Here is a 26585-nt window from a genome sequence, read left to right on the forward strand (position 1 = left end):
CTAATCATTTTTGTCCATAGAGTCATTTATTCCTAAAGCATTTTGGGAAACACAACTTAAGCTTGTTTTCTCTTTTTCCTAAAAATGGAGTGAAGAATTAGGATGCCAATTAGTTATATTTAATGTATCCTGTATATGTTCTAACTTTTAATTATTCTTCTAAAATAGTAAAAAATGTCTAAGTCTGAATATCTAATCTATAAACATAAATACATTTTACATGGGAAGGTTTATTAAATGGATGGGTTTTTAAATGAATAATACTGATTGCATGAATATGCCAGTCACTGAGATTTTCTCTTCTATTTACAACTCAGTTTCAAATCCCTTTTCCTGAAGAAACCATACATTTCCATATGAGAACATGATCCCTTTTGGTCACTAAATAATAGATAGAGCCTTCCTTTAGGCCATAAAATAGTGGGATTGCCTCCTCTCAATCTGAACAAGAATTTCTGCTTAATGGAACAGCAACTTTTTAGTGTAACTAACCATGTGTTTATTTAACTCCCAGCTATTCTTTTCTTTTTATACTTTCCAAATATTATCATTATAAATATTTAGTAAGCACTCTTGGCCTCGAATTCAAGCAAGGATTATGAGACTCCATCTGTGGTTTAGTTTGTAAGACAGCAACAGATCACAGAGCTGCAGAATGCAGGAACTGGAAAAGATTTTAGAGAAGAACATATTTAACTCTTTAATCTCAATCTCCTGATTTCAGAAACTGAGGTCCTATCTGCTTTGGTACCAAAATGGGTTGCCAAGATCAAAAGCAGAGGCAGAATTAGACTCCAGGTCCTCTGAGCTCCAGTCCAGTGTTCTTTCACCATGTCATATTGTCCTTTGATGCACAAGGTAACACAAGCTCTTTTGTTCCTAACTGTGCCGCCAACAACAGTGAATGTGCATTATGAGTAAGATAAACTCACCATATTTTGTGCAGCTTTTCTTATGCATGTCAGAAACCTCCAGGCTCTGCTGTGTTTAGAAAACACCTGCAGATGATTCAATGCTTAGCTTTCTTATTCATTTAGAAATTTGTCTGACATTTCCAACTCATTTGTAAAGGCAAACTAAAGTAGATAATTAATTTTCATGCTCTTTCAGAATATTTCACTATCATGCCAAACAGGATAAATGTTTCCATTTAAATTCCATTCCTTTTGTGCAGTTCTTTCTATGCCTGTCATTCTCTATGTCTATATATAAAAGATTCTTAGGGCTTTTTTGAACATTTTTTTGTTTATATGTGTGTCCTCCAAAAATAGCATGAGCAGAAAACTATCAGCTAGTAATTTCTCAAATTACTTCACTTTTGCATTTATAAATTCCCTTCATGGCACTTCATTAAAGCAATGCTAGTAGCAAATGTAGATAGCTTTACCCCAAATAGTTTGAGACAGAGAGTTTACAAAATTAGAATTTTAAATGTTAGTTAAGAATACGTTTCCTTTCTCTTGCCATGAGCCTTAAGGATGACAGAGAATTACATTCTCCTTTATTGAATTAAAGCTCATTAAAACTTTGTGTGGAAAAAAAAATTAGGCACCTACAGATAAACTGTATACGAAGGGACAAATGGTCTTGCAGAACGATCCCAAATAATGTCTTTTAAAAGCACAATTAAATTTTGCTATCAAGTCAGCATGGTAAGGGCTGAATATTCCTGATTCCAACAATTTTAAAATATCTTCCTAAAGATTATTCTCCTTTACCCATGAATTCTATAGTCAGAAATTTAAAAATATATTCAAGGGTATTTTACATGTGTATAAGGCTTCATTAACTTTGCTAAGTAAACTAAAAGTAAAATTCTAACTTTATTTCAACGTATTTAGGTAGTGATCTTCAAATTTCTTAAGAAAACAAATTATTAAAAATTACTTAGAATCATCCATTTCTGTGTAAATACATGCAAATAAAATCAGCTTTATTCATTTATTTAAAAAGTCCATATGACTTCTATTTGGTAAAGTCTAGGTCTTGATTCAAACTCAGGGCTTAAGTCAAATCTAAAATGCAGTAACCAATTACTACCTACACACTTCTCATTTTCTGAGGTTTTTTGTGAGAGCTCTGGCAAACTAGAATTGGCCCATTCCTGAACCTGCTCCTCAAAAGCAGCTTCTTCTCAGTGAGACTTTCTTGCCACTGTAGTTTTAAAGGCACCTCAAAGCAATGAGGACAGAAGGGCACACGTCACAGGGATTCTTTTCAATAGAGAACCTAGAGTAGTTCCCAGACAAGAAATGTGCTTATGGCTACTGCATTGTTTTTTCCACTCCACATTCTAGTTGATTATAAACTCTTCTATTTACCTTTTAATATTTGAGTGTCTTTATATTTGTGATGCTGCATGTTTCGGGTTTTATCATGTCCAAAGATGACAAATACATGCACAAGAACATCTCATTAATTCTCACAGCTTTTCTGAGATAACAATATAGTCTTGGTTTATTTTATGATGAAGCATAGAGAGGCAAAGGGAACAATTAGAATAAATGCAGAGACCCAGGTTTCCTCCAGACCCATATCTTCGGACACCTGATTTTGATTTAAGGTAAAAAGTTGTAGCAGCCAGCAGTGGTCCTGAGTAAGATCTGCCCTTGCCAGGAATACAAGGCTTTCCCAGCTCTTCATTCAGAGGGAGTTTTGCACAGAGAGGGCTCCTAATATCAAAGAAAAAGTCCTGGGAAACTTCCATAGTGATGTGTGCATTAAGTAGAATGACAGTGATAACTCCAAGCTTACAAATAGGAAAAATGAGCGTATAATGAATGAAGGCAATTGGTGAAAAGTTCAATGTCAGGCAACTGGATTTAGAGCAAGCACCTCAGGGGATAGTATTTAGGTTGTAATAGTAAAGCACTGGGTGGTAGAGTAAGATGGAGTCAAATCTTATGTATACCATTGATAATCTGAATTTGCAAATCAAATGACTCATTATTTAGTATCATTCAATTATCATAATTATATAGTAACCAATCCACTGCCCAAGTGTGCATGGTGTTGTCAAGGCACAACGTAACTAGCTTTACCCAACTAACTTCTGCACGTACTACAACATACATAACATTTTCTACTGATTATTGCAGAAGTAGCACAAAAGCAACCTATTCCAAAAACATTTTAGACACTCAGAAGATTAAAACTGCTTATTATTTTTAATTATTCTCAATTAACAAACTAAGGTTTCAGATGGGTTTTCCTTTGAAATTTGTATGAAAGATCAGTAAATATAATTTTAGCATAAATCCTAATCAATGTGATGTAAGGGGCTTAATCTAGTGAGTCAGGACAATATCAGAGAATTAGAATGTATGCGTGTTCACTTAAGGTTAAAATACATGCCAGCAAATACCTGGTATTTGACAAAATCCCTTATCTTTACTTATGTCTGTTAATTGTGTGAGCAAGAGCTACATGGTTCCTGCATCTGCGAAGCTGAACTGAGAGAGCTTTTTTTGGTTGGATGAATATACTGAGAAGTGGCTGAAAGCCAGTGTTTATGTTGAATTACTCTCTAATCTTTCAAAGTTTAGAAACACACAGCTGAAAAAGAACTTAATAAATATCAACCAATACTGTTTGCTAGAAACACCAATATAAGAAAGATTCCAAGCACCTCTGGCTTAACTATGATGAAAAGACAGCATTGTAGACATCCCAAAAGCAAGGCACAAACCAAATACTTCTGTAATCATTCACTCATAAATCTCCCCCACTACCAACGTCCATATATTATACTAAAAACCAAAGTCAAATTAGCTCCAAAATATCATCTTAATAAGTCATTGTTATCAATGAAAATAATGAACACCAGGAACATAAATTGTGATACCAGTCTAGGATGAATAACTACTTTTTGGTGTAGGGAATCAACATCTATTGCAAGCCAACTGAATACAGAATGGAAGGGTTCAGCCTTCAGCTGAAAATCGATGCTGTGAAAAAAAACTTGAACATTTCTGAGCATTTTGGAGCCAATGAGAGCTCCAAATGAATACATATCCAAGACCAGAAATTTTAGCCTTAAGTTCTGTTGGATAGAGGGGAAAGCTGAGAGTAGCCAACTCAATACTTTGGTTATTCATCTGACAAATATTTATCTAGCTATGGTGACAACTCAAACTAGAAAGACAAGGTCCTAAAGACTAAATGAGAATATAAGAAATACATAATAATCAAATACATAATTTACAACTTTGATAAGGACCATGAAGGGAAAAAAGGTGGTTAGAGAATAATGAGAACTTGGGGAGGGTCTAACTTAGAGAGCACAGAGACAACCAGTCTGAGGAGGGGAATGGCATGGAACTGCATGTGGCAAATAAACCGAGTGTGCCATGGTGCAAACATATGGACTTGCAGTGACCTTGTCTTCATGGACAAAATGGTTTAATTTTATCTCCATGCTTGTTCTGCCTCAACACCCTTCAGTACCACATCTACTTTCAGGAATGCCCTAGTTCCCCTTCTGCTCCACTCGCAGGAATCCCCACTCCGCCACCAACCTTGTGGCCCCCTCACTGCTCCCAGAGGGGCAAACTGGCTGACTGTCTGCATAACTAAAGCTCTCGTCAGGGGTCCTGCGTACCCAGGGCCAGAATCAGAGAAGTAAATGCGGCCGGGGCCAATGGCTGCCAAGGTGAGCAAGACCTGAGAACCAGCCAAATGGCATGCATGGGGACAAATCTCAGCACTGTTAATCAGTTTTGTTAAAAACCTATTCTTGATGTTATGGAAGCAATTTCTTGAATTGTTTCTTTTCCTCAAATTCAAGAACAGCATTTAAAATCAATTTAAGTAAACAAATTTCATTTAATTCCCCACGAACTCATTCTTTCCAATTATGTAGGAATATGTTTAAAGTCTTAGTATACAGTTTGCCTAAAATACAAATGAGATTTATGCTATTGTTTACTCTCCCCTAAAGTAGCATTTAAAGTTTGACAATATAATGCCTAAAACACAATATACTTTTACTTCATGGATTTGCCGGATCTTTTATTTAATGGAAGTTAATGATTACCCTGGTCAGATTCTGCTGGCACATTCAGTAGCTCCGTAACCAATAGCTATTTTTAGGTAAAAGCATCTGCAGGTGCTAAAACCAAAGATTTCCTACATACAGAGAGAGAAAGAGAAAGAGAGAGGCAGAGAGAGGGAGAGAGAACACTAAGAATATTACCTATCCAGGCAACAAAACTCACAATACCATGAGAGATAAATTATGATCAAGAAGAGAAAAAAAATACAAAAATGTAATACTGCTGTCATTAAGCTCAAATTTTGCAATTTTAGGCACCTTCTTAAGTTTTTAATTTTCAAAGCTCTACAGCTGCAGAGAACCTAAAATGGTTTCTTTCTCAGTGTTTATAGAGGAATACAATCTAAAATGACTATCTTCCCATGAACTATCTCATAGAAGGCTAATTAAAAGAAATTATCAGCACTATAAAGACTAAAGCTATTCTCTCTAGCAATCTACCCTTTTTTCATAATACTCGTCACATGAGTAGCAATCTATTTGGATGTTTATTTATACCTGTCTTCTCTACTAGACTGTTACTTTTAGGAAGGCAGGTGCCAGTTCCATTTTTTGTTCCATATCCTCAGGTCCTAGTGGGCCTTCTCTAAATTTTTACCGAATGAAAGAATACTTATGATGATAAAAAGTCTATATGGTATTTATCTATAAGGCTTTAAAATTCTTGGATGGGAACTGAAACCCACAAGAGAAAACATTAAGACCAAATACAATTTAATGAGATTCCTAACTGCATTAGTAATATTAAACAGGGAAGTGAACTGACATGTTCAAGCTCATGTTTTTCTTGTGTATGAAAAAAAAATCCAAAGAATTTAGAAGATGTTAAAATTTCTCTTCCCAATACTAAAATTGAGAGAGAATATGGTAATAAAAAGAGGAGAGTGTAATGTACAGCATTAGATATTCTGCCCTAGCGGTTTCTCTTGAAATCTCTCTCACAGCCACAGATTGTACCTGAAATCCTACCAGAGAACTTAGGTCTTGCATCTTGACCACCAAAGCACAGATGCAAGAGAGGAGAAGAGTCTTACAAGCACCATTATTCTGCAAAACAAGTCCCGTGATCTTGCCTGAAGGTGGTGGTCACGTGGAAAAGCAGCCCGGGAAGGCCTTTGCCTTGTTCTGTGATTAACAACCAAACGTTCACTCGGGGAATGCGATCATTTCACTCAGCAGAAACCTCTCTCTGGTCACATGGCAACCTAACTTCTTTCTTGGAGGTATATTTTAAACAACATACTGACAAATCTCAGCTATCCAAAGACCAGCTTTCTGAAATTTTTAAATTCTAGAGTTCTTTCTGATTTGCTAAATAAAACTCATTAACAGAATGAGTCTCTGAATAGATGGTGATAAATGAACACAGCAGAAAAGACTCCTGGACCCAAAGCCCATGGCTGACCCGCCGTGTTACGGATGTTTTGAACAGCCCAATTCAAAGGATGAGTTTCCAGAGAGGGAGAAAATGTCACTTTAGCTTACTCTTTTTGCAAAAGAATGAGCCATATCATGCTACCAAAGAGCATTTTGGAGCATCAAACCTCGCTCTGTTTTTAATTTTTTTAAAAAAGCAAATTACTTAAAAGCAAAATATTTTCTAGAACTTTGTAAAGAAACCATGTTCCAGGAATATTATCCATAATCTTCGTGACCAAATACGTGATGATCATGGGCTATCAAACACAAAATTGAACTACTGTGCTAGTCAGTTTTATATGTAAACTTGGCTGGGCTATAGTCCCAAGCTATTCAATAAAACACTAATCTAAGTGCCACTGTGAAAAAAAATTTGTAGATGTGATTATCATAAGGTGACTTAAGTAAAAGCAATTATCTTTGATAACCTGGATGGGTTATCCAATCATTTGAAAAGCCTTATGAGCAGAACTGAGGTTTCCATGAGGAAAAAGAAATTTCACCTGTGGAATGCAGCTTCTGCTCCTGCTTGAGTGTTTCCAGCCTACCCTTCCTGATGGTCTGGTCTACAGATTTTGGACCTGACTATCCAGCCTCAACAACCACATAAGCAAACTCCTTGCAATGTCTCTTTATATATATAAAAGTGTTTGTATGTATATCTGTGTGTGTGTGTCTGTGTGTGTGTGTGTATCCTACTGGTTCTGTATCTCTGGTAGAACACTGACTCACACGACTGTGTTCAGACAGTCTTATATGAGGGCATGCAGAGTGATAAACATTAAAATGATTTCTGTTAAAAATGTTCTATTAGAAGAGTAGAAACTTTGTGAGCCATTGAGATTCCCAAGAGGGTAGCACATATACAGTATTTCTATGACAAAGGTGGAAATTGAGATACGAAACTAAAACCCAGCACAGTCAATAATTTGCCCAAACTGAATTTCATGACAACCAAGTTTATCCAATCTTAATCACTTAAATTAACTGCCAATGGATCAATGAATGTACAGTTTCTCTACTACAATATTCACCATAATAAAAAAATCTATCAGAAAATAGTATTTAGAGAAACAAAAAATGATGTTTTGGATTTCATAATAACTTGGTAATATAAAAAGTGGAAATCAGCCTAAGACATAATTTAAAATATAAGATACAGTAATGTTTGGATGGTTTTATTTAAGGGATTTTTTTCTTTAATAATAAACTTGTCAATAGGCATGATGTCTAAGATGAATAGAAGAAAGCTGTTACAAGTGAAGATTCAGGCAAAAGAGTCGATGTCCAATTTTCCCTCTTAGGAAATTGGAATTGGAGACCCTGATTAGATGGAGAACATTCCCAAATAAAATAACTGGGCCTGACATTCTCCATATAATGCCAGGGAAAGGGCAAGCTACTATACCCTGCCACTGTGGGGAGATTAATTTCAGCACCTTCCACACCATTTTCTGCTCCATATCAATCAAGTTTTACCTGGAAACCACAGCTGCATTCTAAACCTTTTACTCTATACTCCCTTCTCTGAGACATGACCCCTTCCTAAGCATAAATCCATGGTGAATAGGGAATGATAATAACTCTGTATTGTGGGCTTCACTTAACCTGGGCCCCAGGTGCACAGCTTCAACTACATGGAATTCAGTCTGATCTGAAGGTTACAGCTTTACCAAGAAAGGGCAAGGCTGATTACATCCCAGGTGCCTTCTAATCTTCCTCATTGACAATAAAGTGTTGTTTTTTTTATTTTTAATTTGTTTAACATAATTAACAAAATGTTTGTTTAACATAATTAACATACTTCAGTTTTTCAACTTTGAAAAAATAGTCACGAGTGTTAGGACTCTCAAAGTCAGCATCTATAAAGACTTGCCTGTCTGGCTCCCTCCCCAACACCCAACCTTAAACCTGAGGCCATTCATCACAACTCCCCTTTCACCTGGGGACCCACATAACAGGGTCTCTGCCTCGATCACCTGGACAGCAGCCCACTTCCTCCACCTGGGCCTCTGCCCTAGTTAGATTTCAGGCCCAGCCACAGCCCCCACCCTGGAACCTCACTATCTGTGATCAGACCTCTCTGTTTATCTGCCTGGGTATCACCTGCTTCCAGACTCTGTGTTACCACAGCCCGCCCACTGCTGGGACACCACCTGTTGTACCTTGCTGGTCCTCTTGGACTCCGACCCCTGCCTGCCAGGGCTGCCTCCTGTTGCCATCATCATTCTCTCTAGCTGAGCCCACAGGCTTGACTGAACTTTCTCCCATCTGTTGAAACTAGTTCCAACTCCAATGGCCTCTTTAACCTTGGTGGGCATGCCCTATCTTTATAAACAAACTAATCTAGCCTGCTATCACCAATCTCTTATTCTGACTACTTTAGACTGCCCTGCCTCCAACAAATATTCCAATTTAACAGGTATCAAGCACAATTAAAAGAGACAGTGATCTGTTTAACAGAGTTATAGGTGTGTGATAAGCCTAAAAAAGAAGTCATGAACTAATCCATACTAAAGAAACCTGATAAAAGGTGGATTATTTTCACTGACAATATAGAGGTGAAAAGCAATCATCAAATTCAGTTTTCCAAACAGCCTGACATCCAGCGGCACGTTTATAAAGATATAAATTTAAAAATGCAAAAATGACATTAACATGCCTACACAATATAGAAACAAGTTCCAGGCCCCAGTTTACAGGGAGTTGTCACAGTCTATAACAACTATGAGATGTTTATATCTTTTGTCTAGGTTTTAAAGCAATTCTCTATAAATGTATCTTGATTTAAAACAAATGACACAAAAAGAAATCTTCAACATTAGATTATACAACCATTAGTATTCTGCATTCAAACAAAGTTTTCACCAGCATAAGTTTGATACATTAAATGTGTTCTGAAAACAAAGGCAAGAAATAGACTTAAAAAGGTACAATATTCAAGTTAGAAATATGCTCAGAGACATCAACTCCAATGAAGTCCAATTACATTAAATTATTTTTGACTAGTCTATATAAGGACACCTCTAAGTGCTTTACCAATATCAACTAATTTATAAATCTTCTTAATAATCCCATGAGAAAGGTACCAGTATCATGTCCATTTTACAAAAGAGGACACTAAGAAAGAAAGTATAAGTGATTTGCCCAAGGCCACACAGCTAATCAGTGGCACAAGTGGGATTCAACCCTTTCAATCAATGATTTGATCCACTACACTATGCCGTGTCTCTGAACAGACTCACACAACCAGATGGTGGAAAAGCAAAGTTTAAAATCGAGATTTGACCTCCAACATTCAGTGTGCTTTCCACCAAATCCTTTGTGCAGTTCAAATGGAAAGACAACGAAATTCCTTATGGCGGGCTAGCAGTTTGCCAGAAGCAAAATCAGAAAAAGAAACATTGTAGAAGTACCAATGAAAATACACTTTATGCGTTACATGATGTGATCAAGCCATGGTATGCACTTAAATACTAAAAACAGACCCCCAAATCTCATGTTGGTGACAATTTTAAATGAGGCAGCTCATTTTGGGTGATCCCTTAGCAGTCAGATCACAAAGCAGAGCCATATTCTACATGATATACAAGCAACAATATAACTGTTAACCAAACTAAACCAAAGAACAGTCTTTACAAATATGCTGTTGGCAATGACTTTGAGAGCCACACTGTCCTTTTTAGCCACACTGCCCCATGACACCACTGGCATCACACATATGGTTGAGATACACATTAGACTTTAATACACAGCAATAAAAATATGCATGACATCTCCAAGCAATTTGAAGACGTGTCATCTGAGACAAATAATAATTATCTCTTGTGCAGCTTTTGGATGATGATTTCTGTTTGAGGGTCATTTTCTTGAAGTTTTAGAGTGGTGTTTAAAAACAACCATAAGCAAACATACTTTCTTCCCAAAGGAATTTGATTGATTAAAAAAATCACCCTGACACATACAATGTAGATTAATAGGTTGACATGAAATTAATCAACAAATATTATGTATTCTCAAACATCTGTAAATTAGAATTTCACATGTTGGCTTTATTTGTAAAAAATCAAAATTACCACAATTTTATTAAGAATATAATTAGGTGAAACTTGATACTCAACACATGATAAATCTTCACTTTCAATGTCTCATTTGACATATACAGAAAACTAGCAATTAAATTTTTATCTCACTTGGTAGTCAAGAATATAGATTTTATTTATCTTACAAATGTATAAAAAGCCTTCAGGAACTAAAAACAAATTTGTGATGAGTAAAATTTAAAAGCTATTTGCAAGCCATTTAATCCTAGGATTTGTATTAGTATAGAAATTTAAAATAAAAATAAGCAAGGAATTATTCATCCTAACACTGTGTCTATAATGAGATGGCAATACTGCCTTACTAAGAGGAACACGAGACTGGGCCAAATTAAAGGAAATTGCAGATCAAAATTAGAACTGAAACCCCTGGTTTTCAGGCTGCAGTTTAAGTAGTGAGTCACCGCCTCGGTCTCCACCACAACCCTGGCACACCCAAACCTTGTGCAGATAGACCTGCCACATTCATTAACACGCCAGAAATTGAGGCAACTGTAGGGCAAAGACAGCTGACAAGTAACTAGAAAAGTGATAATTTCTGATCACTAGTGTAACCTGATTTACCTACTCACATTCACCTAAGACCAATAAGAACGAGTCCTTTACCCAGTGGAAAGAGGCAGTTCACCTGGGCAGGGGAGAGAGAAATTAAGGAGCAAATGATGGATTCAAGTTACACTGTAACCAGCCATTCTGAAGGCAATTCTCCTGATGTGGTGGCCTTAAGAATCCATTTTCTTAGTTCCCTACATCTTTTTAAACATAAGCAGTGTGGTGAAATGAACAACAGACTGGAAAGCCTTCTATATCCTGCACCATGCAATTGTTTGATTTTGAGATCTGGACTGGGGATTCCCAGGACTGCCAGTAACTAGCTGTGTAACTCGGAAAGTCACTTAACCTTTCAGGGCCCTGTTTTCGTCATATGCAGGCAGACGCTCCATTCTGGTTTGCCTGGGAAAGTCCTAGTTTATTCATGTTTCCCTGACTTCCCATCTGGCTTAGCTTTTGTCATTTTCAAAAGGTCCCACTGTGGACAATATAATATACAAAGACATAAATTAGAACACTATGTTTTCTCATTACTTTTCCAGCAAAAACATCCTGTTATCCCTGGGCCCCATTTGGGAGTAAGGAAGGCCATTAGATGTGAGATAGCAACTGCCCTATCAAGTGAAACACAAATTTCACAAGGGAGAACAAGAGTTAGAACTATATATAACTTCATGGATCTCAAAAACAGTGTAGCTAAAAAACAGTATGATACTATTTTTGTAAACTGTAAAAACACAAATTAGGACTAAATATTGGTAACAGTTCCATAAATTCATTGGTGAAAGAATGAAGTAGAATAGAACAATATACACTAATATATAGATGCTTCCAAGAAAAGACAACTAATTGTAGTGTTTTATTTCTTTAAGAAAAGGACCACTTGAAGCAAAGATTACAAAACAGTAATGTGTCATTTCTGAGTGGGGGTTGATTTTATTCTTTGTTCTTCTTTGCATTGTTTAAATGGCTCAATCTATAAATTACAATAATAAAAAAAAAGGATGAAAAAGAAGCTATTGAAACTACCAAAACAAAGAGAAGATGGAGCAAACCAAAGATAGGTCTGGAAAAGTGAGCACAGCATACCGAAATGCCTCATTTACTGCAGCGGGTAAGCGAATCAACCATAGTCTGTTGAGTTGGTGTCATATACAGGTGATCACTAATTGCTTTCTTTGGTTCATGTTGGCATAACCTGGCTGTAACAAAGCCACCTGAGTCCTTTTGACCTTACTGGCTAATTCAAATCATTCAATGGTTGATACCAACAACATGACTGAAATACAAAGAGTAACTGATTGCAACACAGATTCTTCATTACAAAGTCCCAGCAACTTTCAAACTCATCTAACATGCATGAGCAGGCTCTCTTTGAACAGGTCACAACACAGTGTCCAAGATCCTTCTTGATATGACCAACTGAGGTTGACAATGTGGCTCACTTAGCATAATAAAAAGAGCTAGAGAATGAGCTAAAAAAGAAATCTTTCCAGCATCTAAGAACAGGCAAATCATAAGCAGGCCCTAACAAAGAACAATTGGCCTAATGGGTTTTCTAATGCCACACGTGTCCTGTTCCTCACTGCACATTTTAGCAAGAAATCCCTGATACTGTTTTTACAAATCCCAGGATAGGAATATAAAGACTTTCTACACTAATGGGTATCCTTTTAACTTTCTGGATTGCTTATGGAAGTCCAAGTGCTTCCAAAGATGAGACTCCACTTCCCCATACTAATAGCATCATTTATCAAATGGCAACTATATGCCAAATATTTTAAATTAGTTCATTTGCACTCATTAGTTTACTCAATCCTCACCTCAGTCCTGTGAGATATTTGCTATTACTATTCCCATTTCTCTAATGTAGGAACTAAAGCTTAGAGAGCAGAGATTTGGCCAAGGACTAAGAGTTAAGTGATAAAGCTATGGGTCTGACCCCACCCCAGGCAGCCTTGCAGCCCTCACTGTGTTGTCTTCAAGGGGAGCCCCTTCCACACCATCGACTCAATAAGCAGTCTTGGAACTTTGATCCTCAGAAGTGAGTTAATGACTGACCCTCCACCTGCCCCACTATCCCATACTTGAATCCCCTGTGCCTGGTGCCAAGCTTCCAGAATCACATCAAGGAAGAAGAGGTACCTCATTACAATTTCAGGCAGCCCTTCCTTTGATCAGGCAAAAATATGCTTTCCTCTGATTCCCACTCACTCAATCTCATTTTGCCTTCTCGATCACACCAAACAGAATGAATTCCTGCGCACACGCTATTCCTCAGATAACTGAAGAAAGTCAGCACTTCATCCCTAGGATCTCCCCTTGTGAAGCACCTGCCACTCCTGATATGAAACTCAGTTCTAAGTCTGCTCACAGCCTTCTAGTCATTTTTTCTCTTGATCCCCATTTCCAGTCTGGTGGTTCACAAACTCTGGGGAGTTGCAAAGTGTCTTCAGCTCTGCATCTCCAGCGCTTACAACAGTGCTTGGCACAGGCCAGACAGGGTAAATACTTAGAAAGTAGATATTGAATGAAGGAATGAAAAAATGAGTTTTGCAAACACTACAAACATTTCATGGCAATGATCTTGATCACTAATAGTTAGAGCAAACTGTCACTGCCCACCTCCATTCTTTGCACCACCTTCCCTTTAGGTAATCTGGCTCCCTTGCAAGGTGTCTGTTTGTTCTGCTGTTTTCCTTGCTAGCAGTGTTTGCTTTGCTGCCATTTTGCCCTCCATAACTCACTGCTTATGATCAGCTTTTAACAGTCTTCAAAAGTGACAGTCTCATAAGTATGAAAAGTAACAAGATTTATTTCTCTGTAGGGTTGTTTGTTTGATTTCTTTTTTTATTCTTGTTTAAAACAAAATAGCTAAGACTCTCTTTTGTTTTCATTATCCCCAAGAGGCAAATATTTTATACATTTCTTTTGGTTAAGTTCCAGGCCTTTTTTGGGGGGTTGTACAATTATATACATATATGCATATCCATGCACTAAGTATGCATATTCATGAACAAATGAAATTACATGTTTAAAAAGAATATTTATCAGGGGTACTAAAGCTAGGAACTAAGCTGTATTCTTTTTTAGATTCAGACAAATTCGAGCATGTCTCATGAGACAGCAGGATGGATCTGCCAGGGATATTAACTCCATAAGTACCTAAGGATCTGTGATAGATTGAATCACGTAACCCAACATAAACAAATTCTTAATCTTAATCCACATTCCTGTGGGTGTGAACCCATTGTAAACAGGACCTCTTGAAGGTGATTTTTAGTTAAGGTGTGGCCAACTAAATCAGGGTAGGTCTTAATCTATATTACCGGAGGCCTTACAAAGAGAAGAAACCAGAAACCAGAAGCTGGAGAAGGCCACAGGGAGAAGCTGAAGTCAGCATTTAAACCAGAAGAGCAGATGAAAGGAGAAGACATCGCAATATGTGGTGAAGCAGAGATTCAAACCAAGGAATCTCAAAGATTATCAGCAGCCAGCACCAGAACACTACAGATGCCACAGAAAGAAAGCCTTGCTCATATTTTGATTTTGGACTTCTATCTCCAAACAGTAAGCCAAGAAATTCTTGTTGTTTAAGCCAACTCACTGTATGGTATTTGTCACAGCAGCCTGACAAACCAAGACAGTATCCTCATAGGAAGGGCACTGATGGTGGTCATTGGCCAATCCCCAGGACCAACCAAGTTGCTGGGAAAAGACACCTATGACCCATCCCAGCCCTTGAGTAAGAAAGAGAAGAAACTCTGTAGGGTTGGTGGCTAAAGAGAAATGAAGTAACACACATGAGTCAGGGACCATGTCAGTGTCAGAAAGGAGGGAAAGTGTGGCTGAAGGGCAACATAGATGTGGCTCATCTCAGCTGAAAGATGGCTAGCAGAAAGGCATGAAGCAGGAGGAAGCAACCTCAGGAGGAAAAGCAGTGGCCAGGAATCAGTGCATTGACCAGGGACACGGGAAGGAACTTGGGCTCATGAGCCCACTGGTTACTTTTTCCCATGAGATATTTGGGGCTGGGAGTCCAGCAGTTGTGCTAGTATAGCTGGTAACAAAAAATTGTTTGTTACCATCAGTGTGAATTTATTGTTGTAATACAGGCTTATTTCATCTGAGATTTTTACCTAAATTAAAACATTTTTTCATTTCACTGTTCACTGATCATTGCATATTCAACACTTGCTCTGGAGCTCCAACCTTGAAGGAGAAAACAACTCTGGAGGGAGGTGAAGAAAAATAATCTTTTATTTGTCAAACTCTATAATAAAATGGAAACATTTCTCCCCAAATTTTATCATTGCATCACTCTTCTGCAAGTATTCACTGCATAATTCAAGGCAGGAAATTGGAATTATTTCACTTTTATTATTAGGTCTTAACACACTGTAGAAAGCCAGACATTACTCAAGGGTGTTGCTTTTGCTGAAATAAAATGCCCTGCCACATGTGAGAATTATGAAACAGTCTAGTTTGAAATCCCTTGCTCCTTTAGATACTATAACTCAATTTAGTTGACCTTTTCAGGTGGAACATTTCTACTTTCCGTGTTATTGTCTGGTCTTTTCTAGAATTCCATGTTTATTTTTAGCTAAGACATACTATTTAGTCATCCTACAAAAATTTCTATGATTTTCTGTGTGTGTGAAGTACAGGGTTACAACACCAAATTAGGGCTATCCCAGGCCAGTCTCTGCTTTATGAACCCTTTAAGCAGTGGCCTATTTGGTACAGTGGCCCAAACTTACCAATTTATTATGTTAACTCTGTTACCCAAAATATCAAGCAAAAGGAATTTCTAAACACGTTAGGCTTATGATGTTTGAGTCTCCTCTGTTTATAAAAAAAGAAGTTTTAAAATATTTATAGTCAAGTCTATTGATCCTCAAGTATGATTACTGCCTTTGAACTCATTTTAGACAAGATTATAATAATATTCATGATCTATTTTCCTCCAGTTCTATTATGGCTCATTACTTTTTCTTTTTTTAGAAATTTTATATTTATTTGTATAATCTATGAATAAAAGATTCAACTTTACATTTTTTCCTTAACATTAATCAATTACTGCAGTTGTGTTTGTTGGTATAGTCAACACTTTCTCCACCAACATGAAATGCTGGCTTTATTATAAACTGCTTTTATATGCTTAATTCTTCTTTGGGATTTTAAAGCTGATTTTGCTAATCTTAAGTCTCTATTTTAGTAAAAAGTATGGCACTGCCTTAATAATTGTAACTTTATAATATATTTTAATACCTGGAAATAGCAAATTTCTTCTTTATCATTCTCCTTTTTTCTAAAATTTGTTTTTCCCAGGGTGTCCATTTTCTCAGACAGATTTTAATTTTTGCCAAGCTCTCCCCCAAAATCACTCCAGGGTTAGAAACGGAATCACACTAACTTTGTAAATTAATTTGGGAATGCTAACCTCTTTACAACATTTATTCTTCTCTTGCAGGAACAAGACAAATCTCTGTCAATGCTAATTTTATTTTGTGGTCTGCAATAAAAGTTATTTTCTTCATTTAAGTCTTGAACATTTCTTGAATGGTTTATTCATAGATAATTGATATTTCATTGCTATTATGAATGGGATTTTTTTCATCATGTTTTTCATTTGTTGCTGCTATGGAAAAATAAACTGACTTACAAAAATTTATCTCTAATATGGTCACTTAATACTTCAGTGTTAATTCTGTTGGGATCTGTAGTAAAAAAATACATTTATAAGGAAAAATATATCTCCTTTCTAATAATTATAACCACTGAGAGGTAGCATAGCATAGTGTTAAGATCAAAGACTCATGAGTTACACTGCCTGTATTCTAATTCATTTCTGCCACTTATTGGCTGTGTGACTTGGGCAATTAATAGCATCTGTGGGCCTCAACTTCCTAATTTGTAAAATGGGAATGGTAGTAGTCCATATTTTTTATAGTCTTTATTTTTTACTTATTAGCCAGAATTTATAGAACAATATTAACTATAAGTGATGAAATTCTGCATATAGCAGGTAACTAATGTTTTTTCTTTTCTTGAACTCATTCTTCTTTACATTTTAATCACATGTCACTCTATTCTTAAATTAACATGTATCTATGTATGTTTTCTAAAAGAAATATAGTTGCATTTTATCAAATGCCCATTGGAATCCATAAAGAAGAAAAAAAGTAGGGCTTCAGTTTTTGGTCTATGGCTATGAAATTATTTTAATAAATTCCCTAATATTGACACATTTTCACATTCCTAGAATAAATATCATTTCTTTTATAGAATAATGCAACAAATATTTTATTGATTTCTACATTCATTTAGCTATATTTCAATGAATTTTTTGTTTTCTTTTTTACTTTTTATTGTGAAATAGGTTCAAATGTACAGGACAATTACAAAAATAATGCAAACACCATACAGAGAAATCCAACATACCCATACACCAGAGAAACTCATATCCACCAGTTTTAGCATTTTGACACATTGCTGTGTCATTCTGTCTATCCATCTATCTATCTCTCTGCCTATCTGTCTATCAATCCATTTTCTGAACACCAATATGGAGGCTGTATACATCATGCTCTTTGAACATTTAATCCTGCCATGTACTTTTCTAAGAACAAAGGTATTTACTTAGAACCACTTTAAGTGCAGTTATCAAGTTCAAGAAATTTAACATTGATAGAAAGCTTGCAGTCTCTACTCCAAATTTTTCATATGTCCCAATAATGTCCTTTTGAGCCTTTTTTCCTCCCTTTCTAGAGCCCATCAGGATCATATATTGCATTTAATTGTTGTTGTCTCTTTACTTGCTCTTTTTTTTTTTAACAAATTTTCTCATCGGAACTATTCCCAAGCATACCATTTTATGGGATTAATAATTCTCAATATTGCAGTACCCTCACAACCTTCCATTACTAAAACTTTCTTATCTCCCCAAGAGAAACCCTACATCCGTTATGCATTAACTCCCCATTCTCCCTACTCCCAGCTCTGGCAATCTATACTCCAGTTTCTCTCTTTATGAGCTTGCATACTCTTTGATATTTTATTTGTACTTTCCATGGGGCTTAAATTTAACACCCAAAATCAAACAAACAGTCTTGTTTGTTTGATACCAAATCAGTTTCAACAGTAGGCACAAAATATGTTCCTATAACTCTCTGTCCATCCACCTTCATGTAGTCCTTGTCATAAATGACATGTTTATACATTATGATTCCAAAACCACTAATATATCATTATATTTCATACATTTGCCTTTTAGATCCTATAGGAAGTAAAAAGTGGAGTTACAAGCCAAAAATACAATAGTACAGGCATGTATGTTTACTGATGTGATTACCCTCACTGGAGATCTTTCTGTCTTACTGCAGCTTCAACCTATTGTCTATTGTTCTTTCCTTCCAACCTAATGAACTGTCTTTAGCATCTCTTGTAGGGCTAGTCTAGTGGTGACAAATTCCCTATGCTTTTGTTTATCTGGGAATGTCTTATTCTCTTCCTCATTTTTGAAAGACAGTTTTGCTAGTTAGAGAATTCTTGGTTAGAAATTTTTCACTTTTCACACTAAATATGTCATCCCATTGCCTTCTTGTCTTCACAGTTTCCAACAAGAAATTGGCATTTAATTTTTTTGAGGCTCCCTTGTATATGACACATTGCTTCTCTCTTGCAGCTTTCAGAATCCTCTATTTGTCACGGAGTAGGTATATTTGGGTTTATCCTGTTTGGAATATATTGAACTGCCTGGCTGTGTCTATTCATGTCTTTCATTTACTTTGGGAAAATTTCAGCCATTATTTCCTTGAATATTCTCTCTGCCCCTTTCTCTATTCTAGGACTCCCACAATACGTATACTGGTATGCTTGACAGTATCCTACAGGTTCGTCAGGCTTTGCTCATTTTTCCTCTTTCTTTATTCTTTCTGCTCCTCAGACTGAATGATTTCAGTTGTCTTAATCTTCATGTTCTCTGATCTTTCTTCTGCCAGCTCCAATCTGCTGTTGAACCCCTCTAAGGAATTTTTCATTTCTTTTCCTGCGGTGTGATGGTTAGGTTCACGTGTCAACTTGGCCAGGTGATGGTACCCAGGTGTCTGGTCAAGCAAGCACTGGCCTAACCATTACTGCAAGGATGTTTGTGGCTGATTAATAAACCAGAAGGCTGTTTTTTTAAATCATCAGTCAATTGGCTGCAGCTGTGAATGATTATATCAACGAAGAGAGTGTCTTCCACAATGAGAGAATGTAATCAGCTGGACTTAATCCAATCAGTCGAAGATTTTTAAGCAAAACAGATAGAGGACCTTCACTTCTTCTTTGGCTAGCCAGAGAAGTGTTTCCTGAGGAATTCTTTGAACACATTCATCGAAGTTGCCAGTTCGCTGCCTGAGGAGTTCATCGAACATCTTCATTGGAGTTGCCAGTTTGTTGCCTGCTTTATGGAATTGGGACTTGTGCATACCCACAGTTGTGTGGCTCACATCTCCATGAAAACAGCCTAATCCAAAGCCTCCAACTTAATCAACACCAATGCGTCTGCCCCCACAAGATGGCATCAAAGAACATGGCATTTTGAGGGACATAATACATCCAAAGCAGCACATGTGGTCTTCAGCGCTGTTTGGTTCCTTTTCAAAATTTCCATCTCTCTACTGATATTCTCTTTGTGTTCATCTATCATTTTCCTGATTTCCTTCAGTCCTGCGTCCATGTATTCCTTTAGCTCTTTGAGCATATTTAGGACCATTATTTCAAAGTCTTTGTCTGGTATGCCCCAGATTTGTTCCTCCTCATTGATGATTTCTAATGTTTTAATCTTTTCCTTTGCACAGGCCATTACTTCCTGTTTTGTAACCTTTTTGTTCAAAATTGGTTATCTTGATATTTTAATGTGTTGTTACCGGAATTTGGAATCTGAGGCATCTGTTACTTAAGTTTGAGCCCAGTTAGTATTATGATAGAACTTTCTTTGACAGTCAAGAGCTAACAACAAAACAAAACAAAACAAAAAAACACCCCTCCCAATCTTTGCAGATTGACCTGTGCAAGTGCTCTCCTTCAGAGCATCTCCATACAATGAGTCTAGAGAATAACCCTGGGACAAAGCACAGGATAGGGGCCTTCCTGATCCTTTTTGTGTATGCGTCTTGTCTTCATGCACATGGGGCCCTTGGAATTCCCCCATGTATAGGGATAAAAATGTCCCCACTTCCCTAGAAAATTGTTTTCTCATAGTCCCAGGCAGCACAACTTGATTACTTTCCCACAAGGTTCTACAGGAGAGCTCGGTGATGTGGTTTTCTTTTTTGTGCTACCATTATTAGTTTTTATTTTTTCAGATTTTTAGTTTTTCTTCTTAGTAATATTCTTTATCAAATGACTCTGAAAGACATTTTCTATTTTTTTTGTCTTCTAGAAGAGTTCACAGAACATGAGGATAATATGTTCCTAAAAATGTATATTTTCAACAACTGATTATAAAATACCTGATGAAAACAAGATACTTTGCTCATCCACACAGGGAGTATTTTAGCTCCTGCCAAACTTCCCAAGCTGGTCAAGGATATAGGTTTAAGTATTAGAGAGAATTGAGTCCAAATGTTTACTTTAGCACCCACTAGCTAAACGTGTGTATCTGGCAAGATACACTTTCATCACAAGGGAATTAATCGTACTTTTTTTTTTTACCTTCCTCGCAGAGTTACCATGAGGACTAAATAAGATCCTGTTTATAAATCTCTGAACATTCATCCCTTATTTATAAATATAAATTAGGAAATATATATTAGTTTTAATTTTCATTAAGTATAAAATTAATATTTATAATTCTACTTGCTATTTTTTCCTAGTATGGAAATTTTAATTATTTATTTAGAAATACAAATTCTTTCAATAAAATAATTTGTGTGAAATTACTTCATAATAAACAGTGTTTTTCAATTAAGACATGTAGTTCTCTGTTAACAAATTTAAATCTTAACATTAGGGGAAAATGCTCTAATGAGACATGGAAATGAATCCGTTACCAATGTCAAAATGAAATCACAGTGGGTTAATAGGAAAGTTGTGCTGGTTTTAAAAAACCAGGCAATGAGCCTAAACCAAATTTAACCTCTTCCACTCTTTCCTGTTCCCTTAGAGCTTTGTTCTTATGGAAGTCCAAGTGTGGGAAGAGAATGTGAGAGCCTTCACGCAGGCCAAGGTTTTCTCTGTGTTCTCCTAGTCCACCATCTAAACTGCCATAGGGGAATGTGGCTCTCACTGCCAGTAGGATGAGGTGGCTCAAAGGGATTGAGGTGGCACATATACAAATTCTACCAACCTACAAGAATTTTTGTGAAATATTAACAAGATTTCAATGCAAATGTGGCCTTAATTTTCAAAGACAGTCTATCTGTGTAGGTGATTATGAGTATATATAGAATCCTAAATATACTTGTATTAACCTATATAAATGGTGAGTGCTTTGGGAGGAAAATACATCTCTCTATATATTTTTATATATGTATATTAATACAAGACTACAGAAGCCTGTTTATTTCACACAAGAGTATTAATTTGAAGTTTATTTCTACCACTCAATGTCATCAAGAATATTTATTCATATGTATTGATTTAAAACCTATACTTCCATACATTTGTACTCTCTGAGGAGAGTAGCAGGTTTATAAGATCTAATTGGTAATACTATGAGTTTCTCTTCTGTTTTAAAGGCTATACATTTAAAACATATCCTGGTAAGCTATCTACCTCTACTGAGAACAATTTAAATAAGCACAGCTGTGCAAGGAAACATTCCCAAGCTCAGACTCTCTACTAATCTCTGGTCCCTGGCAGACACAGACATACAATGGATACATGGATCTCTTGGTGCCGATTATTTGCTATTAACTTGAAATTAACAATTGATTCTGTCAAGCTTGGATTGAAGTATATTGATTTGTTTTCTTATATTGAAGACCTCCCACCATACCTTTTCTTTGCTGTTCTCTGGTTTTTATACCAGCAAAGACAATTTCAGGCACATCCTCAATACCAGAATCAGTAACACAAAAGTGTACCTACCTCTGTCTTTTTTGTCCCTTGTGTGGCCTCAATAACTTGATGGTTTCAAGCTTCCACCAGATTTCTCTTGTTCGAGTGCCTTTTCAGTATACCATGACCTCTGAAGGAAATAGAAGGAGGGAAAAAAAATTTATTAAGATAAACATCTTCAGTTCCTTATCTCACAGAAAAGAACACATGGTTCTCTGGGCAAGCACATCTAATTTAATGACCAAATGCCACACAATTTAAAAAGCAATGCTCATTGTTGTTTTTTCCCTTCTGACCATTTATTTTTCTTTTGGGACTTCTTTGATATAAAGCAGGAGCACTGCAAATTTCCTTAAATCAGCAGCACAATACTCCCTTATAAATGAGGACTGGATTTCTTTTTATTATTTTGTTCACCATGCAAGCCTGTTAATTGTATTTTGAGCAATCTTTCTTATGTTCTCTAAAATTGTGAAACATGAGCAGACATTCTTAATAAGCAGTAAAACTAACAATATAGCAAGATATGTATTTCTCTTTAAATTTTCTTCAAATTTTCATTGACAATAGATTCACTTGCTGGGTGACATATTTCTCAAACATGTGAGTTAAAAAGCAATTATATCCCTGCATTTCATCTCTTAATTCCAATGCCAAGCAGCAAAGACATTGCTTTCCTCAACCACATGATACAGTGATCAGAAATCTGGAAAAGAAAATTAACCCAATAAAATCCAGCCCACATGTAATGCCTCAGCATTTAGAAGGAACCTGGAAATTTGCTATGAATACCACAGACTAATGTGTATGTTTTTCCTGCTCACATCCTGTTAGGTCTTTATATAACAAAAGCTCCCATTATAAATCTAATAATACAGAAAACAACTTAGCTATTTTCATCTCTCTCTCTCTCTCTGTGTATGTATATATATGTATATATATACAACACACATATACATACATACTTCTGAAAGAAGTGGTTACAATGGTTCACTGGGTCAACCAGGCCCCCTTTCAACTGGGCAGTCTGTGTATTTGAACAGACATATAGTAAATGCTTAGTTGTCCTAGATGAGAGAGGTATGTTTCTTTCTTTTACAGAGATCATCTGATCCTTTTTCACCTAATTGTGCAGCCAATAATGTCAATATCCCCATATTTATATGCTCTGTCTTGCTCAGCTACTACTGTTATTCAAGCAAAAGAGGGTCCGGTTTTATAGCATGTATTAGGGATCAGTACTGTCTTTTTCTCTCCATTCTTCCTTTCTAATCAATCACCAATTTTGTCTATTCCAGGCCCAGAATGTGCCTCAGCTCTCTCTCCTGCCAACCCCATTCCCACAGTCACCATCTGGTTCGACCTCCACACCTACACCTGTATCAGGTCCAAGAGTTCTTAGACACGTTACATCTCTCATTAGTTTCCCTGGTTTGGGAACACTGTCCTTCCAATCCAACCTTACTTCAGTACAATAACTGATGTCTTAATTTTTATAAAGCACAAGAATTACATGTGGTGGAAATATTTCACTATGATTCAGAAATAAAATATCTTTTCTCCCAAATACCAAGAGCATTATGCTAGCCACGCTTTTAAATTAGTTTTCAAATAACTTAATTATACTACACTATGAACACTGTCCTTCCAATCCAACCTTACTTCAGTACAATAACTGATGTCTTAATTTTTATAAAGCACAAGAATTACATGTGGTGGAAATATTTCACTATGATTCAGAAATAAAATATCTTTTCTCCCAAATACCAAGAGCATTATGCTAGCCACGCTTTTAAATTAGTTTTCAAATAATTTAATTATACTACACTCTGTTTCTCATATTTTCTTACAGCTAACAAGTGAAGCAGTCAAAGAAAGTCCTAAGGGCACTATATATAAAGGCAGAATCACTGAACTTAGTTCTAGTTCCAACTCATCGGTTTATCAGTTGTCAACTTTGAGAAGCCATTTCCTTTCTTGTGGGCAAATGAGAGCCTTGACCATCAAATGGGGATGATAATATTTAGCCTGCCTATTTCTCCAGGTTACTTTGCAAATCCAGGAAGATCACACACAATAAAATACTGAATGTACAGTACTGTTATTACTCTCCCTGAGGAACTGCAAAAGCAAAAACGGTACGTATTGTGTTTAACACTAGATGATTCAGACCCAGAAAGGTAGCTGTGATCCCACTGCTAAGTCTTACAGCTTCCTTTTGGGAATGTGATGTTCTAAACAGTTTCGTTTTGGCCTCCAAAGAGAAAGCACACAAGAGAATCATACTGTAACATATCAGCGGACTTCAAGGACATACTGAATCTAAAAGAGAAAGTTCAAAACAGGAATAAATCTTAATAGACTGAACCTGCTTTAAAGAAAATAACCCACCTATAGTTTGTTGCACAAATATTAAAGCAATCTCCTTGAAGCCCAGCTAATAACTCCAAATAGCACTGGACACTTTCTATTAGGAAATGTGTCTCTAGGGCAATTGTTAATAGCAATATAAGTTCTGTACGACCATGTAGGAGGTTTTTAGTTGAAGACTGTGGAGTGTGTATCATAGGATGATTTTCTTTGTTTTTCTTCTAAAAGTATCAACCCCAATACTACTTCATATATAAATTAACACAGTAACCTGAGCTATAGCAAGGTTTTATTTTAGACTAAAAGAAAACAAAAATGCTGCCAGGCCCTGTTTCATCAACCCCTTGATCTCTCATGAGCTTTCTATCCTGCCAGTTTTCAGGCAATTTTGATATGGGCTTTTGGACAACCAAAATTTTCCTACTCTTTTTACCTCTGTTAGAACATAACACTCAAGCAGAATACCAGAGATCATAAACTAAAAAGGAAAAGATAGAGCACATCAGTGTAGTACTGACTTAAATGGAATAAAAATGGTAATTTTAATAATATTACTCCCTTTTAATATAAGCCTTTTATTTTAGAACAGTTTTAGATTTAGAGAAAAATTGCAAAGATAGTACAGAAAGTTCCTATATATTCCACATCTAGTTCTTTTAACATGTTACATTAGTATGATACATTTTTCAGTTATTAACTGAAGTCCACACATCAAGATTTCCTTAGTTCTTATCCAATGTCCTTTTGGTGTTGCAGGTTCCCATCCAGGATATCACATTACATTTAGTCACCATGTCTCCTGGCAGCAGCAGTTTATCAGTCTTTCCTTATTTTTGATGACCCTAACAATTTATATGTTTTCATTTTATTTTTTTAATTTTTATTTTTACAAATACTCCACCTTCCCTCCTTCCCCTCCCCTGGTAACCTCTCATTTGTTTTCTCTCTCTGAATATTTGTAAGTGATATACAATTTTTGTCCTTATGTGTCTTCCTTCTTTCAGTGAGCATAATGTTTTCCAGGTTCTACCATACTGCAGCATGTATCATAACTTCATTTTTTCTTACAGCCAAATAATATTCCATTGTGTGTATGCACCACAAGGTATAATTCAATACTAGTTTATTTTGGTTCTCAAATTGTTCTAGCTTAGCTCATTGGGCATCCTTCCAGTTGGCTCCTGTAGCACTCATCCTTTTAATGCAATTTGCATGTATCTTACCTAATATCTCAACCACGACATACACTAGAATACGGCTCTCTGTGGAAGGGTTTATTCAGATGCAAAGGAAAAGGGAGAATGTTGGGAGGCAGATGTAATGGATGCCGTGGTGTGTCACCTGATGCCCCCTTCAAAACTGAGCCACTCATTTCCCCAACTGATAGGAGTGTTTGTGGCCCTCAGGTATGCCCTTCTCCAAGAACTTCACTCAGTCCCAAAGAGCTCACATCCAATAACTGGTCAACACAGGGTATAAAGAGTGGCCTGTGCCTCTGTTTGAGCTGACTCCAAGCATCAGCTTTTCTCTCTGCCCAATCCAGCTCTCCTCATGCCTTGCAGGGATCGTTCCAGTGAGCACACTTCTGTGCACAGCTGCAGGCAAATGTCAGAATCTCCAAGACTTTCTTGGATGCATAATCAACAACTCTAGATAGCCTCAAGTAAGGCAGCTGAAGTGAGAATAAGCATAATGTGCAAGGGAACTGTAAAGAAATTAGTCACCAAGAGGAGAAAATTTAAACTGTGAAAAGTGTCATTAATCAGGTCAGCCAGATTATAAGGAAAGCTGAAAGGCAGACAAATCAGGTTAACATTGAATTGGTAAGCAATGACAAGTCTAATTGGAGATGTGGGCAAGTCTAATTGGAGATGTACAGTGTATTCACAGGAAAAAATAGTATCTAGCCATTAGAAACATGAAAATTTGAGAGCTAACATTTGTCTTACAATATGCTAGGCATTATTGCATACATTATCATCATTAAACCTTTACTACAACTCTTAGGATCTCCATTTTAAGGATGACAAAACCTAAGCTCA

At 36.4% G+C, this 26585-nt stretch overlaps 1 protein-coding gene across 5 annotated transcripts in view; it reads right to left on the bottom strand.

The window, feature by feature from the left end:
- Window positions 1-26585, bottom strand: part of PKIB (cAMP-dependent protein kinase inhibitor beta) — a 131188-nt gene that overhangs the window by 72092 nt on the left and 32511 nt on the right. For all 5 annotated transcript variants that reach the window (XM_037843644.1, XM_037843646.1, XM_037843641.1 and 2 more), the window contains exon 2: window positions 22204-22303. The gene's annotated coding sequence lies outside the window, so the exon portion shown is untranslated. The remainder of the gene's footprint in view (window positions 1-22203; window positions 22304-26585) is intronic.

This window comes from Choloepus didactylus, chromosome 7 (assembly GCF_015220235.1).
Source record: "Choloepus didactylus isolate mChoDid1 chromosome 7, mChoDid1.pri, whole genome shotgun sequence".
NCBI classification, from domain to species: domain Eukaryota; kingdom Metazoa; phylum Chordata; class Mammalia; order Pilosa; family Megalonychidae; genus Choloepus; species Choloepus didactylus.